This window comes from Diuraphis noxia, unplaced genomic scaffold (assembly GCF_037042655.1).
Source record: "Diuraphis noxia isolate RWA-SAM2 unplaced genomic scaffold, SU_Dnox_SAM2 contig0005, whole genome shotgun sequence".
Classification (NCBI taxonomy): domain Eukaryota; kingdom Metazoa; phylum Arthropoda; class Insecta; order Hemiptera; family Aphididae; genus Diuraphis; species Diuraphis noxia.
Window position 1 is genome coordinate 29,754,804 of NW_028301715.1, and position 17,227 is coordinate 29,772,030.

General features: G+C 25.4%; 1 protein-coding gene across 3 annotated transcripts in view; it reads right to left on the reverse strand.

Annotated features, from left to right (window-relative positions):
- LOC107163534 (octopamine receptor beta-2R-like) overlaps positions 1-17,227 on the reverse strand; it is a 192,380-nt gene that overhangs the window by 151,063 nt on the left and 24,090 nt on the right. Inside the window, exon 2 of one of the 3 annotated variants that reach the window (XM_089228506.1) lies at positions 523-608. The exons of the other annotated variants lie outside the window; for them this stretch is intronic. The gene's annotated coding sequence lies outside the window, so the exon portion shown is untranslated. The remainder of the gene's footprint in view (positions 1-522; positions 609-17,227) is intronic. 3 annotated transcript variants of the gene reach the window in all.

Sequence of the window (17,227 nt, forward strand, 5' to 3'; positions counted from 1 at the left end):
TTGCGTGAAAACTTCCCCGAACGGCTCATCTCTCTTAGAGGTGATCTTCAGTGGCCAGCACGATCTCCAGATTTAGCCCCATGTGATTTTTTCCTGTGGGGCTACCTAAAATCGTTGGTGTACACGGATCGTCCAAAGACCCTTGGTCACCTCAAAAACAATATTCGTGCTGCTATTGCCGACATAAGCACAGATATGCTGGATAACAATTTCAAATTCCGACTATCTCAGTGCATTGACGAGAACGGTGGCCACCTTCGAGATGTCGTTTTTAAAACCAAATAAAATAAAACTTTTAATGTACCTCTATACACAAAACAAATAATTAAATCAATATTGCCAAAACTTTTTGTGTTATGATTTTTTAAAATATGGAAGTAACCCTATGTGGTTTTCTATTGATAAAAGAATTTTCGAAATTAGTTTAGTAGATCCAAAGATTACCTCTTACAATTTCACAAACATTATTTCTTTATAATTATTGTATAGGTTTATTTTTGGTAGAAAGATCGTGCAACTTACAAATACAATCCCCCCTCTCTCTCCGTAGACAAAAAAATTAAAATCTCGGCGACGTGGTGACACTCAGGAAAGTATTTAGAACAACTCTGTGAAAAAAATTTAAAAAAAAATTAAATAGCATCGTTACAAAATGGGAACATATAAAAGGCTTGTTCTTTTATATATATATATATATATATATATATATATATATATATATATAAGGGTAATATATTTTATTTTTATATACTATTAAACAAAAAAGCAAAATTGCAAACATTTTCAATCTAACGGTATCTTTTAAAATAGGCATAGCGGATTGCGTATTGAATATTATAAAGGTTCGATGGGCTTATCACCTTTAATACAAATACATGAATCAATAGATATTATTTATATATATATATACATTTTATGAAAAATAAATAAGATTAATTGCTCAAAATTAAAAAAAAAAATCATCTCGAAATATGATACATTTTGTAAATAGGTACAAAATTTACAGTACAGATACACAACTAATTTCATTTTATACTTATAATGTAATGAGGCAAAATGTAATCAAGTTCAATTGTGGTTTCATTGGTAAAAAAAATACCACCGATGCATCTTACTTGTAAGTGATGGCATATTTTACATGATTATTGTAAAAAAAATATCAAACCACCGGGAAAATGATTGAAAAAAAGGATATAATATATTACAAAACATTAACACATACAGTGAAATGAGATATACACTGATGAGAAGCGAGTCATTAGTGCATCGAATTTGCATATGAAACAAAATTAACGTTTAGCGACTTCCCACACATCACACGAGCCCTTTACCATTGAATGATTAAATCCTTATTTGCATATACTTGGAGGCGTATTTCGGGTGAGCGTGGTTTTTGAGTGTAACTCTGCATCGCACGACAACGAACGATATCGGAGGACTATGATATAAATTGTCGTGTGTCAATACCAACACACAATGGTTGAATGGATTTAATTCATCGTCGAAGTTGAAATAATTTAAACAAATTGAAAATTGAATAATATCTATTTGAATGAAATACGAAAATTATTCAGGGTGGAGCTAATAATTAATTCTGATAGTTATGGAATATGATAATACTAGTACGAAAATCCTTCTCTTACGAACTCTATAAATTAACGTCTGAAACGGATCCCGTTTTAGGCCTTATTTATAATATTATGCTCCCTACAGAATTATAATGTTCTACGGTTATGACGCAAGGAAATTCAAGAACTCTCAAAGATATTTTAAGTTTCTAGGCAATTCTCGGAATCTCCTATCAGCTGTCTCATACCTGATGTCCCTTGTGGTTTATATGATATATTTTCAAGTATGTACCATGTATATATATATATATATATATATAGAGAGAGAGAGAGAGAGGTTTTTACACTTTCTTTTAGATTGCTATTGTCACAGCACATTCTTGACTGGTGGCCTTATTCGATTTATATTAATCAGCAATATATGGATTATATTTCATATCGGGAGTTTTATTAAATTTAAATGCACAGAATAAAATTTATCAAATAAATACAGAGTTTAAAATATTTTTCCACCATGACAAGTACCTATTAATATAATATGTCATATAGTAATAAATTGTGGAAATTTGCTGTCTAATTAAAGTAAAATTTATACATTCGTGACTATGTTATGATGTTATAAATGTTCGATGAACTATATATTACCTATTTGTTTGTATTAATTACCATATCGCAACAGATCAGACGTATTGTAGCTTCTACTGCGAGAAATTAGCCTAATTATTCATATAAATAGTATAATACGGACATAGTAACATATGACGACATCAAAACCCAAATTAAAAACAATACACTGATAAAATGGCAAACGCACTGGTCAAAACAACGGACCAAACTTAATGAAATAAAAAACACAATCCTAAGTTGGAAAAATCAATATCTCAGCAGAAGAGAAAAAATTATTATAAATCGTCTCCGAATAGGCCACACATGGATGACACATAAACACCTCATGGCCAAAGAAGAACCCCCTCAATGTGCAGCCTGCGGGGTTACACTGACTGTGAAACATATAATAACAGAGTGTTATCAATATTTAGAAGTTATGGAGAAATGCAACATTCCACCCAACTTGTATGGAGCTCTGGGACCGAGCAACGAGACCACATCGAAAATGATAGCCTTTCTCAAAGGATCGGATTTATACAACAAAATTTAAACGTATTGATTAAAAAAAAAAAATTGTAACATTAACTTAAATAGTAACCATATGTAGTTAGCATCATATAAACATTGTAATACCCTTAACATTGTATCTTAACAAAAACTAATAACCTTTGTTGTTGATGTTTTTTTAGTTCAATAAAAAAAAAAAAAAAATAGTATAATAACTACTAACTTCTCTTTCTATCATAATGTCTGTCATAAAAATGTTAAATAGACTCAGCAATTTCTTGTCACATAAAATCTAAATATTCCCAAGTATTTCCAATGCACTACCGTACGTTTCAAACCTAACATTACATAACGATTTTGACATGAAGACTATCAATGAAGAAGCTCAATTCTTTTACTCGCGCTTACGCAGGCGACTTCTATCCCACCAATATCCTCTCATTAAAAACCTCTCCTCTCTAACTCTCCCAGGAAATCAAAGGCGCAGGCTAAAAAGGAAATGCTGTCGTGACCTTCTACAATTACCAAGTTAAAATATACAATATATATATATACACTCAATTCCAACCATCAATAATTAAAAAAACAAATATATATATATATATATATATGTATATATATTTATATACATAAATAATAATTCATGCTAAGTGTTGCCAGAGAGCGGCTTCTTAATCAATTTCTCACGTCCTGTCTTCTCTTAGCACATAAGCTTATTGTAAATACTTGTATAGATTGTTTATTTATAGTAAAAAAAAGTTGTAATTATTTGGTTTTAAATACAACATGGAATATAGTTCCAATAACTGTTCTCCTATCGGATGTACCCAACTGAGTGTCTATTATTTCATCTATTAATACTCAAATAAATTGTTTTTTATTACTAAGCGTGTCTCATAATACTTCAAAATTATCTCTTACAGATTTCTGTAATCTCAATCATATTTTATCATCATATTATCATTGATTAAATAATTAAATATTTTACAATTTTTTTTATAAATATTATTACTTATGTTTTTGTCTCTTGATGACGTTTAGTGAATATTATTTGTCATATTATAGTTGATTTTTGTTCTTATCAAATCCTATCATTTCTTAATAATAACTTATGATATGCATTATAGGTGGTTAATTTACATTCATGAATTATATTCTTTATATCTATAACTACGTTAAGAAATATATTACTATTCATGAAGCAACGTATTAAAAGAACAGTATGGTATTGTACCTATTCAAATTTATGGCATTTATATTTATAATGTATTCGCTATATTTATTTAATACAATGGTTTAATCATCCCATTAATAAAATTAGTTATATAAACTTATACAGTATGTATTCTTTATACTTTTATGGTCTCATTAGCGATATTAATTGTACTTTTTGTGTTAGTTAATTTTTCAATTGTTATACAGTTTTAATGTTGGTTGTACTTTTTGTGGTATTTAACAAACTGCTTATTTCAGAAAATTTACAAGTCGTGCTTTTTGTGAGCAATTAACGAGTTAGTTGTTTCAATTATAATAATAGTCGTGCTTTCGGTATTTATAATGTAAGTATTACTTCTTTTAATATTATTATTATTATTGTATATTTTATTAATTATTGTTTAAACTTATTTTTTATTAATTATACTTGAATAAAAAGACAATGAATTGTATAATAATATGTATTACAGTCTACAAGATATTGACCTTAGAAGTCGAAGCTTTAATACCTATTAATTTGATAAAAAAAAAATAAAAAATATATTCTGTTTTTAACTAACAAACATGTACATAAATTATATCTAAGAACAAATAAAATTTGTGTGATGTAGATGTTCTAAACAAAGGGACAATAATCATCACATAATGTATGCCGTATATGCGTATTCTATTTACATATCTACATAATGTCTGAGAAGTTGATAGGGATTGCACTAATTATTATACTACCGTTGTAAGCAGTATATAATTAGTAGTTTCGGAAAATAATAGTACAAAAATTAATGTTTGTAAGTCTTAATTCATTCCACGTGTGCCGCATACTTTATATGTGTAACGAGTAAAAAAAAAAAAATTAGCAAAATAAATAAAAATTGGAACAAGTAGTATGTGAAGTAAATATGATATCTGTATTTATGTAGTTCAAGTCAATATGAATTCTAACCTTTGGAAATACAATAAAATAACTAAAATAAATATTTTCATTAAAATAAGTATCAAGTTTTAATGAAAATTAAGTTTGAAATGCCTATATAAAAAAATGTGAATTTATATATCTGAGTTTTATACATTTTTGTTTAAAAAACTTTCATAGAACCGTGTATTTATATTTTCGAGTCAAAGTTAAAAAAAAATTGAAAACTGAAGAAATTTCTAACTACAAAATAGTTTGCAAAATATAGTGATTTAACGTGTATTGAAAACATTGAACTTAAATTATTTAAAATATATATACCTTAATCGTTTATTTTCAATACTATAATATGTGAGAATGTCCAGTGGAATCAAATTTTGATTTTCAATCGATTAAAATATATAGAATATATAGGTGAGACTACATAATTTTTTGCTTAATGTTATAGAGAAGATCTTACGAAGAACCAGGTAATTCAATTTTCAAGCTAGATAATAACTCACAAACAAAACATCATCTTAGTAGTTCATTGAGTAAAAAGTTGTAAATTTAAAATATCCATCAATAAAACAATATATATTTTGAAAGGTTTACAAAAAAGCTATACCAAATCAATGATAATATTAAAATGAATATTTGTTAAAACGTTTTAACCACTGATTAGTAATTAATAATTTAGAGTAAAAATAAATCAACAATTTTAATTTTGTTTAAATAAGGTTTAGAATTTAGAGTAAAAATGTCAGTTTTTCATAATTTATTTTCTAAATTATCCAAGTATCTACACTCCATCAATTATATTTAATAATTACTTAGGTATGAGTAAATATAAGAACATTTGTGACTTGTATAGATTAATAAAATTGAAAACCACAGAATTAGAAAAAATAATTAAAAATTTTTGTCCCCCATTCCAACTGTATCCAATTTGCTATCAAAAATCAACTTCATGTTACAGAGTCCAGACCGAAAATTTTTTTTTAGTTTAAACAGTCTGCAGTATAGACACACAAAAACTAAAAATAAGACACACATCATTGAAAAATTAACACATTCATAACGGCCCACTCAAAATGTTATGATAAATAATACTTGGATATATTTTAATTTTAATGATCGCAGTGGTTCGAGTGAAATCCCGAAGGCTTCTATCGAGATAAAAAAAAGCTGAAACACCAACAATGACAAAACACTACAACGGCGACGATCAATGGACCTCAATATTTTTTCTAGTCCTATGTATAAAATTTTTTTTCATCGCTGTGGTCTGAATTAATGAGAGTTTAATTTTTCAGAGTACCTATTATTATTGTTAAAATTGTATATATCAGACTTTATAATTCCCACATAAAAGAACATTAATATCTCGGGTGTAATCCCTAGAAAATTGTATGTAATGAGTTTTCTCCAATTAAAGGGATAAGGCCATATCGTTGTTTAATGGTTTTCGCAATACAATTTATATAATAACGTTGGTGAATAAATACATATATACATAATATTTTGTTATAACCCATATTTCTCATTTAAATCACTTATTGCTAAACATAGTTTCATGAATTATAATGCGTTGTTATGCATAAACCACAATGCTGGTCGTAATGTCAATAAAACTTTCTAGATAACGGCCTTTACCTTTGTTTGGAGGGATTTAGTTCAGATAAAATTATTTGTAGCTTACTTTTGGGAGTAAATATTATCTGCTGCACTAGTGTTCCTGTGTATACCAATGATAAAAAAAAAGAGTGATCATTAAATATATATATATTTTAGTTAATAATGGTAATTAAATGGTTAAATAAGGTTAAATAACACTCAAAAATATTTTACCAGACATTCGTATCAAATATGTCCATAAAATCTATGCTTATTCTTGATGTCACGTCATTATTATAATTTATAATATTATAATTTTTAAGTGTTATAAAATTGAATCATTGTGATAATATTTTTTTCGAGTTCTCGAATTTTTCATCATGATTGTATAGTATTATAATACAGTTTTCAAGGATTATTATATTACTACTAAACGCATTAAAGTTTTTGATAAAAGAGGATTTCGTGCGAATATCACTATGTACAATAACATCACGGATAATAATGTGAGGTATATTATATTATATATTAATGCTGTGCAAAATATTATAGTGTACAAAGTCAAGAAACCACGAAAATAATGGACCCGTATATGCACAGGTATTTAATTAAAATATATGATGCTATGAAGAATTTCAACACCTATAGAATAATTTAAAATATGTTCTTGAAGATTTATTGATAAGTTAACAACAATGAATTTATACAGTTTAATATATTATTATTATATTATGGTTCTATAAGAAACATTAGCTTACGTGTCATTTATATTATTATGAAATTAATTTATATAAATTTTCATAATTTATCATATCTGCCACTCATACAAAATATCATGTTATAGTATTACACAAAAATTGAATAAATACAGTTTTTAAAAATACAAAAAAATCACATTTTAACGCAGGATAATCTTTAGGACACATTAATACATAATGTTACATCGATTTTAATTTGAAAACAAAAATGATTGCAGTACAAACATAAAATTCAGTGAAGCAAGGTTTACTAAAATAATTGGAATATTATCTATTGTACTTAACTTTCTACTTTCTATAGGGTTTTTTCTTATGTTTTCACGTTTAAACACAATACTATAACCAAGAAACAATAACTTGTTAAAAGTACAATGTATGTTCAATTTCAAACCTGGGAAGGTTAAAACTTTATAACTTTTTCAATGCTTCAAAAAGGTGGTGTTATCTTGAAAAATACGTAACATGAACGTACAACTAAGAGATAACTTTCTCTTTGTTTATGACGATTATTTTGAGGAAAAAATGTGTTTAAAAATAATTTAATTTTTTTTTTTTTGACTCTCTAAAGTACTACTGGATCCTTTTTATTACCAGAAATCACCTTCAAATTTCAAGATTGAATCATATTTAATGTTCCAAAAGATGATTATGGACATAAAAAATACAGATCGTTGCAAAGCTAATACATTCATCGCTCTGCGCAGTATCTAAAATTTACCATGCTGGTGAAATTGAATAACTGTTATATGAAATAACTTTTTGTTTTGGCTAAAAAAAAAATTGACTTGAAGATTTTATTTTATATCGGTAGTTATTATGAACATATTACTGTGTTTAATTCTCTCGTATTGAAACTATAAATACAAAAGTAAAGTATAGTACTGTAATTTATAACAGTTTCAAAAACTTTTACTAGCTGAGAACCATTTGTAAATTATTTGGGTTGCCAGATAATATATTATTAATTTAATGAACATAATATATTTCGAAGTATCAAAGTTTTTAGACTTAGTTTTTACCAACCGAGGATGGATTAAATTTATTTTTAATATTTCATTTTATCCTATAAATAAGCAGTGTTTAAAGTATTTTATAGGTTATAGGTTAGGTTAGATAACAATGAAATATTATGCTATAATGCTTGTTTAAATCAAGATATTATAATATAAATTAAACGCAGTCTTGAATACAAAACAAATTTAGTTTGTAGTTAAAATAAATTTAAATGTTATAATATATGTATATCTAAATGGCAAAAGTATCTAAGTCATAATGAATAACTTTAATTTTGTTAAATTTCTTAAAAACAAAGATCTAGCTCTGCTAAGGTTTTCGAGTGTCTCTCGTTATTGAGATTGTAAAATTAAACTTTTTGCGATTCATTATATTTTTATCATTTTATACACATAGTAAAATTTCAAAAATATGTATAATTACAATAAATTATATTATTTATACGTTATACCTACCATTAACCTATTCACGACATTATAATATAGGTAGGTACATACTATTTGTAAAATAAATAAAAAATACAATCGTTCGATTTCCAAGAACACAATTTTTAAACTTTGCAACTTGAACAACTGATGTCTGTCTAGAATGTGAAAATTTTAAATTCTAATAGTTTTTATAATGATATGAAAGTTATAATAAAAATACTATATTTGTGATGATATTATAATTATTATCATTTGATAGTAAAATTAACAATAATTAAGTATGTGTATTATATCATGGAAATAATTATTGGACACAAAAATAAATTATATAGTTTTCATAATTGCATTATACTGTATATAACATTTCAACATTCAATATTTTATTGCATTTATTATTCCGTGGACATGAGTACATTGAAATTACTTAAGTTTAATTAAATTAAGTACGAACATTGTAGTTAACGTGCAATAAATGGAAAATTCTAAGGCACTCATTTTTTATAGTTATCCAGGTGATATTTACGGCAGTATAAACAATTTAATTTAGGTGTTTACAAAGTTTGGTTGGTAGAAAATCGTGCTTAATATTATAATATCAACGCACATTTTATTACATCACTCTCCATGGTTAAACTTAAAGCGTGTTATAAATTAACTAGACAAATCAAAAACAAAACATTTTTTTTTTAAACAAATGTATATTATCTTCTAGGAGATAATTATAACGCATGTGTTATTTATAATATATGTGTTGTATAAACACATACAATAAACTATAGTTATGGCCCCAAAATAGTTTATGACCATCTAACTTTCAATAAAAGTAGTGTTATTAATATGCTTTGTTAGCTATAAAGTTTTAAAATAATGAAAATGTTAGTCTGTGTATAGATCACTAAAAATATATTTATAGTGGTATACATAATATTTATACAAATATCAATATTTAATATTTAGTTACAACTCGAAGTTATCACTTGGACATTATTTAAAAACTGTATACACTTTTGATCGTTGCCGTTTTTTTTGTTGAAAACTGATGTTTCAATCTCGTTTGGAGTAGCCATCTTTACAGCAGTTTCTTTCCCATATATTTTTCTAATTTGTTAAGAGTTTTCTGCTTAACGTGCCACTCCTCATTTTAGACTACAATTTATTGCCTGCAATTACTACATTACAAGGGATACCGTATCGTTTTTTTCTTTATGCCATACTCATCGTATAATTTATTTTGTACCGAGAAAAACCACTATACATTCAGACCAGCCATTAATTAGTCACAGCAAAATATTGTGGCGGTTTTAAGGTTAGTATACAATTTTTCCTGACAACTAAAACTATATGAAACAAGCAAAAAACTCGGAAATCAATCATTTTATTTTATTTTTGAACACTACAAGACTGTATGATTGTTTTTTTTGGACAGTTTCTAACACGATACTACTAAATAAATATTGAATAAAAATGTCTATACATTTTTGTATTTACTATCAAAAATTGCGGAATTGAATAATTTATTATTTGGCTGATATGATAATCAAAACAAAAAAAAATAAATAATAAAAATATTTTGTATTGTGAAAATATTATAATGTGTTGCAATAATGTAGTTACTTACACTCATAACAGGCAATCAGTTAAATTTGTACTGAAATTGAAAAACCTATGAATTTAATTAGAGCATTCTTAAATTACTAAGTTGTCTATAATTATGTACAATTTTATAAAGTCCCACAGATATAGATATATAGGTTTACAATAAAACATGAATTTGAAAAAATTATTTTATAGAATAATGACATGTGAAATATGCAATTATGTAAGAAATAAATAGAATAATTTAAGAATAAAACACAGTAAATATTTTGGATAATTTCAAAATTAAATTGGCACGTAAAAATTAAATGTATACATTAATTGATATTCCTATAAAAATAAATATTTTACACTTCTATAAAACTTAAAAGACTTAATAAGATATTAATATCCACTAATGTCTAAATCAATAATGCCAATAATAATATTTTTTTTCGATAAAAATACAAAATACGTTTGTTTTATTAGACTGTTAAATTTTATCATCCGCTAAAATAATGTATAGTTTATTTATACAATTTAAATAAATAACAATAAAAGAGTTAAAATGTATTTGTTTATTTTAAAACATTTTTAAAATGTGCGTAAATTACAATATGATGAATAATTTTATTTATTGTATAATATTCATAAAAATACATAAATTATAAAAGAAATAAAATAAAAAATTGATCCAAGCTTGGTAATTCAATTTTTTTACTAAAAAATATAATTATTTATGTCTTACAATTTAAACAAATATCTTTAATAGTGTAAATACTTATAATCTCTGTAGGGTGGTTATTGTTTTATAATATCATTTTATTTTATTAAAAATTATGTGAGCATTAAAAGGCTATGGCCTATGATTGTTATTATTTGTTAGTTATTTATATAATGATTTAATATATTTAGCTCACATGTGAATGCAGAACAATTGTCCTATTAAAAATATTTAGTTAATTTTATTCTATAAGCTATTATTTTCTATACCTAATACTTAATGAAACGTTTAAATTAAATAAATAATTACGCTAATGATCATAAATAAAGAGGTCTGGTTTATATCATATTTAAACGTTTCAGTACTATAATCATATCATGATGTTTTAATGTTATTAAGAAACAAATACGTCCAGTGGCGTATTTTTTTTTTTTGGGGGGAGGTCTTGACACCCCCCGACATTTAAAAAAAAGTCCTAATATATTGTCACTTATTTTATAGTATACCATTTTTATCAAATGTAAGACTTCGTGTCAATTCCTAACATATTAATTTGTTAAAAAATTAATTAAATATCTTTTTACATTAGTAAATAATACTAAAAAAATTTTGTTTTTGAGGTTCAATAAATGTTGACACCCCCCCCCCCCCGAGATATCAACCAAAATACGCCACTGAATACGTCATATTTTAGTAGAAAATTATAAGTTTAAACTTTCTTAGAATTTGACAAGTCATTTAATAATATATATACATATTTTATGCATGTACCAGTTATCCACCACGTAAAAAGTGCATGATATATATTACTTTAAATGATTAATTTTATTTAAACTCCCAAATACATAGGGTACGTATGTTCAGTGTTCGAAACGTTCACTAAAAAAATGAATTCGTTCACGTTCATGTTCAGTCCTTAAAAAAGAAACTCGTTCTTTTTCACGTTCATGTTTATTCAAACAAACGCGTTCATATGGTCGTTCATCTAATTTTTTGTTTATAAATAGTTTACCAGAAGTTTGTATAAAAACCCATAAACATATAGGTCTCAACCCAAAAATCAAAACAATTTAGACTTTAGAGCATATACATTTTCTAAAGTATCTAAACTATATACATATTATATTTATTCAATAGTAAATAAATTGAGCGTCTTAAAAATCGTTCAAATTCATTAAAAATATAAACGTCGTTCACGTTATATATATAAAAAAAAAAAAAAACGAGCAACGTTTGCGTATCGTTCACTAACTATGAACGTGAACGTGTGAACATACGTTCATGAACAACGTTCTTTCCAAACACTGCGTATGTTATACTACCATATTATGTGTTTTGTATAAAAAACAATTGCATTTAATTCATTTATTTGGTTTTTTTTTTTGTATTTTTAATGGTTATTCCCATTTTTCTGATACCATGTTCGTGTCATTTTTCCGTAAATCCAGGTCAACGAGGTGAAGGTGTTTACACTTACGCAGGCCTCTGTTGGAGAGCTGCGGGTGTTCCTACCACATTAATCGTTAACTATGATTGAAACGTACCTACGTGTTTTTCAATGCTTTCAACCTAATTTTAACATAATATACCCCTCCTCAATATTGCAGTTAAAAAAAATGGAGTAGTTTATCATATTATTTTTTATGAGATTTTATTTAAAAAAAAAAAGGTTGGCATTATGGTTGGGTAAATAATATATTTGTGTTTCATGCTTATATTTACGGTATTTTACTGACAATCAAACAAATTGAAATTGAATTCATTTTAAGTAAATATTGTTAATGAGCAAGTTATATAATTTTCATATAATTCTTTTTAGATGTTTATGATGAAAAAAAAGTATATTAGTTTGATGGAAAACAAAAAAATGAAAATACAAGCAGCTATACGGAATAATAAAATTAACAACAATATTCAGAGTAATTGTAGTAATACGACACAAATATCAAAATGTTATTGAATGTTGAACAACTTTTTTTTAAGTTAAAAAAATCGTCATAACTATTTTGAATATACACGCTATTTTTAATAGCCTGTCAAAGACCAGCTTTGATATGTATAATACAACAACTTATTTACGTTTTAAATTATGAACATAATAATTGTTTTTTAAATAAAAATTTGAAATTGTTTTACATTTGTAGAAAAGAGAATACGGGTTGCTTAAGAATATTAAACATTGATGAACTGAGAGTAGGTACCTAATAGTAATATACGTCATATTTCAATATTTAATAATTAATATTAAACTTGAAGTTTTTCATGACATTTACATAAATTTAACATTTTTTAATTATTTTCCCGTATATACATTGAACAATACACATAATATAATATATAATACGCACATTATTTTAATGATCTAAAAAAAGACGACAGAAAACTGTTTACAATTTATGTTTTGAAATGTAACGATATGAGTATTTAAGAATATAAACTTTAACCACATATTCATTAAAATTGTATTATAACAAGGTTTTAATATTATTACATTTCGATGATAATACCATAAAACGTGCACTTTAAAAAAACAAGAAATATTACAAACATTGACAAGAAATCAAATTACTACATCTTTTTGATTGACGGACAAAGTCAAGATTTGATATTATGACGTACTTAATAATAATATTAGTATAAAGATGTTTACCACCGAATACCTCAAGCCATTTTCAACTTACTTTTTTGCAAATACCCATCACAATTATCAATAATGTTTTCCTTTAAATAATTGAAGAGTATTCGTTTTCATCGGTGTAATATACAAGGTAAAATAACATGGATGTATTGAAATGGCATATGAACAAACAGTGGCGTAGCCAGGGGGAGGGCTGAGGGGGCTGCAGCCCCCCCCCCCGAAATGTTAATAAAATTTAAAAATTATTTCAATGGTCTACAATATTCACTCAAAAAGTCTTAAATTGTATTTTACTAATTTTAAATTGTCATCTTTATTTTGTTAGTTTTCTATAGCTTCGGCCGTGCTAATAGGTATTTAATGCACCGCTGTGTAAAAAATTGATCAGCCCCCCCCCCCCCCCCCCCGGAAAAAATCCTGGCAACGCCGCTGTGCACAAAATTCTATAAAATTATTAATAAACGTTAACATTAGAATGCATTTTGAAATTTTTTTCAAACTTCAGACTATAATAAGTATATTTTTTTTGTTAAGAGTTTCGTTGGACGGAAATTATAGTACGAGTAGTTTTAAAATATTTGCCAACTCACTAGTGTTCCAAAAAAAAGTGATCCAAATTGCGTGTTAGTTCGCGATTTATGGAGTTGATATAATGCTGGGTATAAATGAAAATAACTATGAAACTTCACAACAGATAATTTTAATCGAAATGCATATTTTATGTTAAAATATGCATACACTAATTATTTTAATTTTAAATGTTTGTAATCGAATGATGTTATTCGATGAAATAATGCGATTGGCTATAAAATATACAATATAATCATGCAATCCTAAATTTGTATACATATATTTATGAGTAACATTGTTGAGATGACCTGAGTTGTGATGGAATTGCTTCTAATCGATTGAATGCGTTTCATTTTTTAAAATAAATCGTTAAGTTTAAAATTAAAGGTGCATCTATCTCTTCAGTTAATAAAAATATTTACAGAATTTATTTCATAAATATATTATTTTATATTGTATGTATTATTATTACTAGGTATTACCTATTAATGATAATATAATGTTTTAGTAATTTATGAAAAAGGCAAAACAAAACACCAAAAAAGGCGTGTAATTCGTGGATGTCGCTCTGCTATACAGTAGGTTACAAGTGGGTTACTGTAATGGATGGAATTAAATTTGAATCCAATGATATTATATCATTGTATACGAAAAATGATTCTGAGCGGAGACGGTTTATCTGTCAAGGATATATTATAGATTATTAAAATTTTTTAAATCTTAGATTTAAATAGAAAATTGTTATGGATTTTTAGTTTAAAATAATTAGCGAATTTTCGTGATTTTCGTGATTTTTACATAATATGTTGTCAAAATTCAAAATTTGAATGCTTATAAAAAAAAATTGTGACTAAGTATTTCTTTTATTTTTAAACTGCTATTGTAAAAATATGTTAGGAGCCTTGTCTTAAATTTTCAAATCTTAGAATTAAAAAGAAAAACTTTTATGAATTTCTATCTAAGATAATTTGAACATTGCTGTAATTTTTACGTATTTTGTCAAAATTTGAACTTTAAATGCTTATAAAAAAAAATCATGTCTATGTATTTTTAATATTTATTATCTGTTATTGTTACAATGTGTTAGAAGCCTTGTATTAAATTATCAAGCTTTTCTACCGAAAAAATAAATTTTTATCGATATTTATAGAAAAAAAACAAAAAAAGTTGTTAAAAAAATTAAGATGTTACTAAACAGCTCAAAACAAATTTAAATATTTTGAAAATTTTATCAAATATAGAAAATTCCTATATAAACAGTCAACATTTCAAGTATCTGTGGTCATATGTTTTAGAGTTACATCAAAATAAGGAAATCACTAAAAGTGAAAATCCAATGTTGTAAAAATTTAAATTTCAAATGCTCATAAAAATTTAATTTGAATTTCCTGTGGACTTTTTATTTGTGATAAAGATTGAAAAACTTTTAAGGAATCTTGTAATCAATTTTTAAATCTTAGATTTGAAAAGAAAATTTTTTATGAATTTCTAGCTTTAAATAATATGTGAATTTTTGTGATTTTTACGTATTTTGTCAAAATTCAAACTTTGAATGCTTATAAAAAAAAATTGTGGCCATGAATTTATTTTATTTTTCAACTGCTATTTTAACAATATGTTAAAAGCCTTGTATTAAATTTTCAAGCTTTTCTGCCTAACAAATAAATTTTTATCGATATTAATTTGAAAAAAACTAATAATGTTCGAAAATTTCAAATGCCTATGAATAGTTAAACTTAAGTCGAAAATTTTTGAAAATTGCATGGTGGATAGAATATACTTAGATAAACATTCGGTGAAAATTGCATGTATCTATGGTCATTTGTTTAAAGTTAGATCAAAAACCAAAATCGATTTTGTTGAAAAATGAGTGTGCATATAAAAATTCCCGTTTTCCTTTAAATTTTAGTTTGTTTTTCTCGATTATTTAGAATAGTATTTCACATTTGACTCCTCAAAGTATCAACTAGATTCGCTTTCTGATCGAACGAGGTACTGAAGTCAAAAATCGAAGCACTTTTACTGTGCCAAAACGTGATGACAGACACACAAAAAAAAAAAAAACACATCATGGTAAAATCAATACATTCATTGCTCCGCTCAGAATCTAAAATGTAATAGCCAATGTTTTTTACAAGTCGTGTATAGAGTATATTGGTTGGTTAGCTTTGGTAAAGAAATAAAGACCTTTTATAAATTTGATCAATATTAACCTAATTTATATAAGTAGAACGTAGGTTACAGGTAGCAATATGCTCATACATTTATAATCATTATTTCTTTTTTTCTTGCTGGCTTGATGTTCTTATAGGATATTATATGATTAACTTGATTTACATTAACTATCGAATTTAAACACCTAATAACAAATAAGATAATAGTAAATTACTGTCTAAAAATTATAATTAATATTTCCAGTTAGTTCCTATGAAAGAAGAAAAATTATTATTAATTTTTACACTATTTTGTAGTTTTAATTTAAAATTCATTCTATAAATAAGTCAAATAATCAAAACAGAAGATATTTATATAAATTATGTATAATAATATAAACGATACAGTTAATTTTTTTTTTTAGTTGTTATAACCAAATTACCTACAACTTATCATATTAAAATAAAAATATGATAAATTCATCTGGGACAATACCAAAACGTTAACTTTTACAATACAAATCAATGTGTTTGACAAAATTAAATAAACAAAAAGATGAAGTGTAAAATAAATCTTTATTTAAAGCTTAAGTAATATCCATATGTTATTGGAAATTTAAATTTGTTAAGATAAATATCCTGTCATATTACTCTTAGCATATATTCTTATTGTATTATGTATTAATGATACAGATTGTATATTACTTGTAAAAAATAAAAAAAAAAAAAGATAAATATAAAAAAAGAATAAATGTGTAAATGTGTAAAATGACCATGATTTATTAAGATTAATTTCATAATTAATGTAATGCTAATGAATAATGATAAATTATATCAATGTACATTATTTCTGTTAACCTTGAAAATTTTTAAAGTATTTAGTTGATTATTTCCGATTGATGTTTTCTACAGTTTAACTATATAAAAAAAAAATAATAATAATAAATGACAAGGATTAA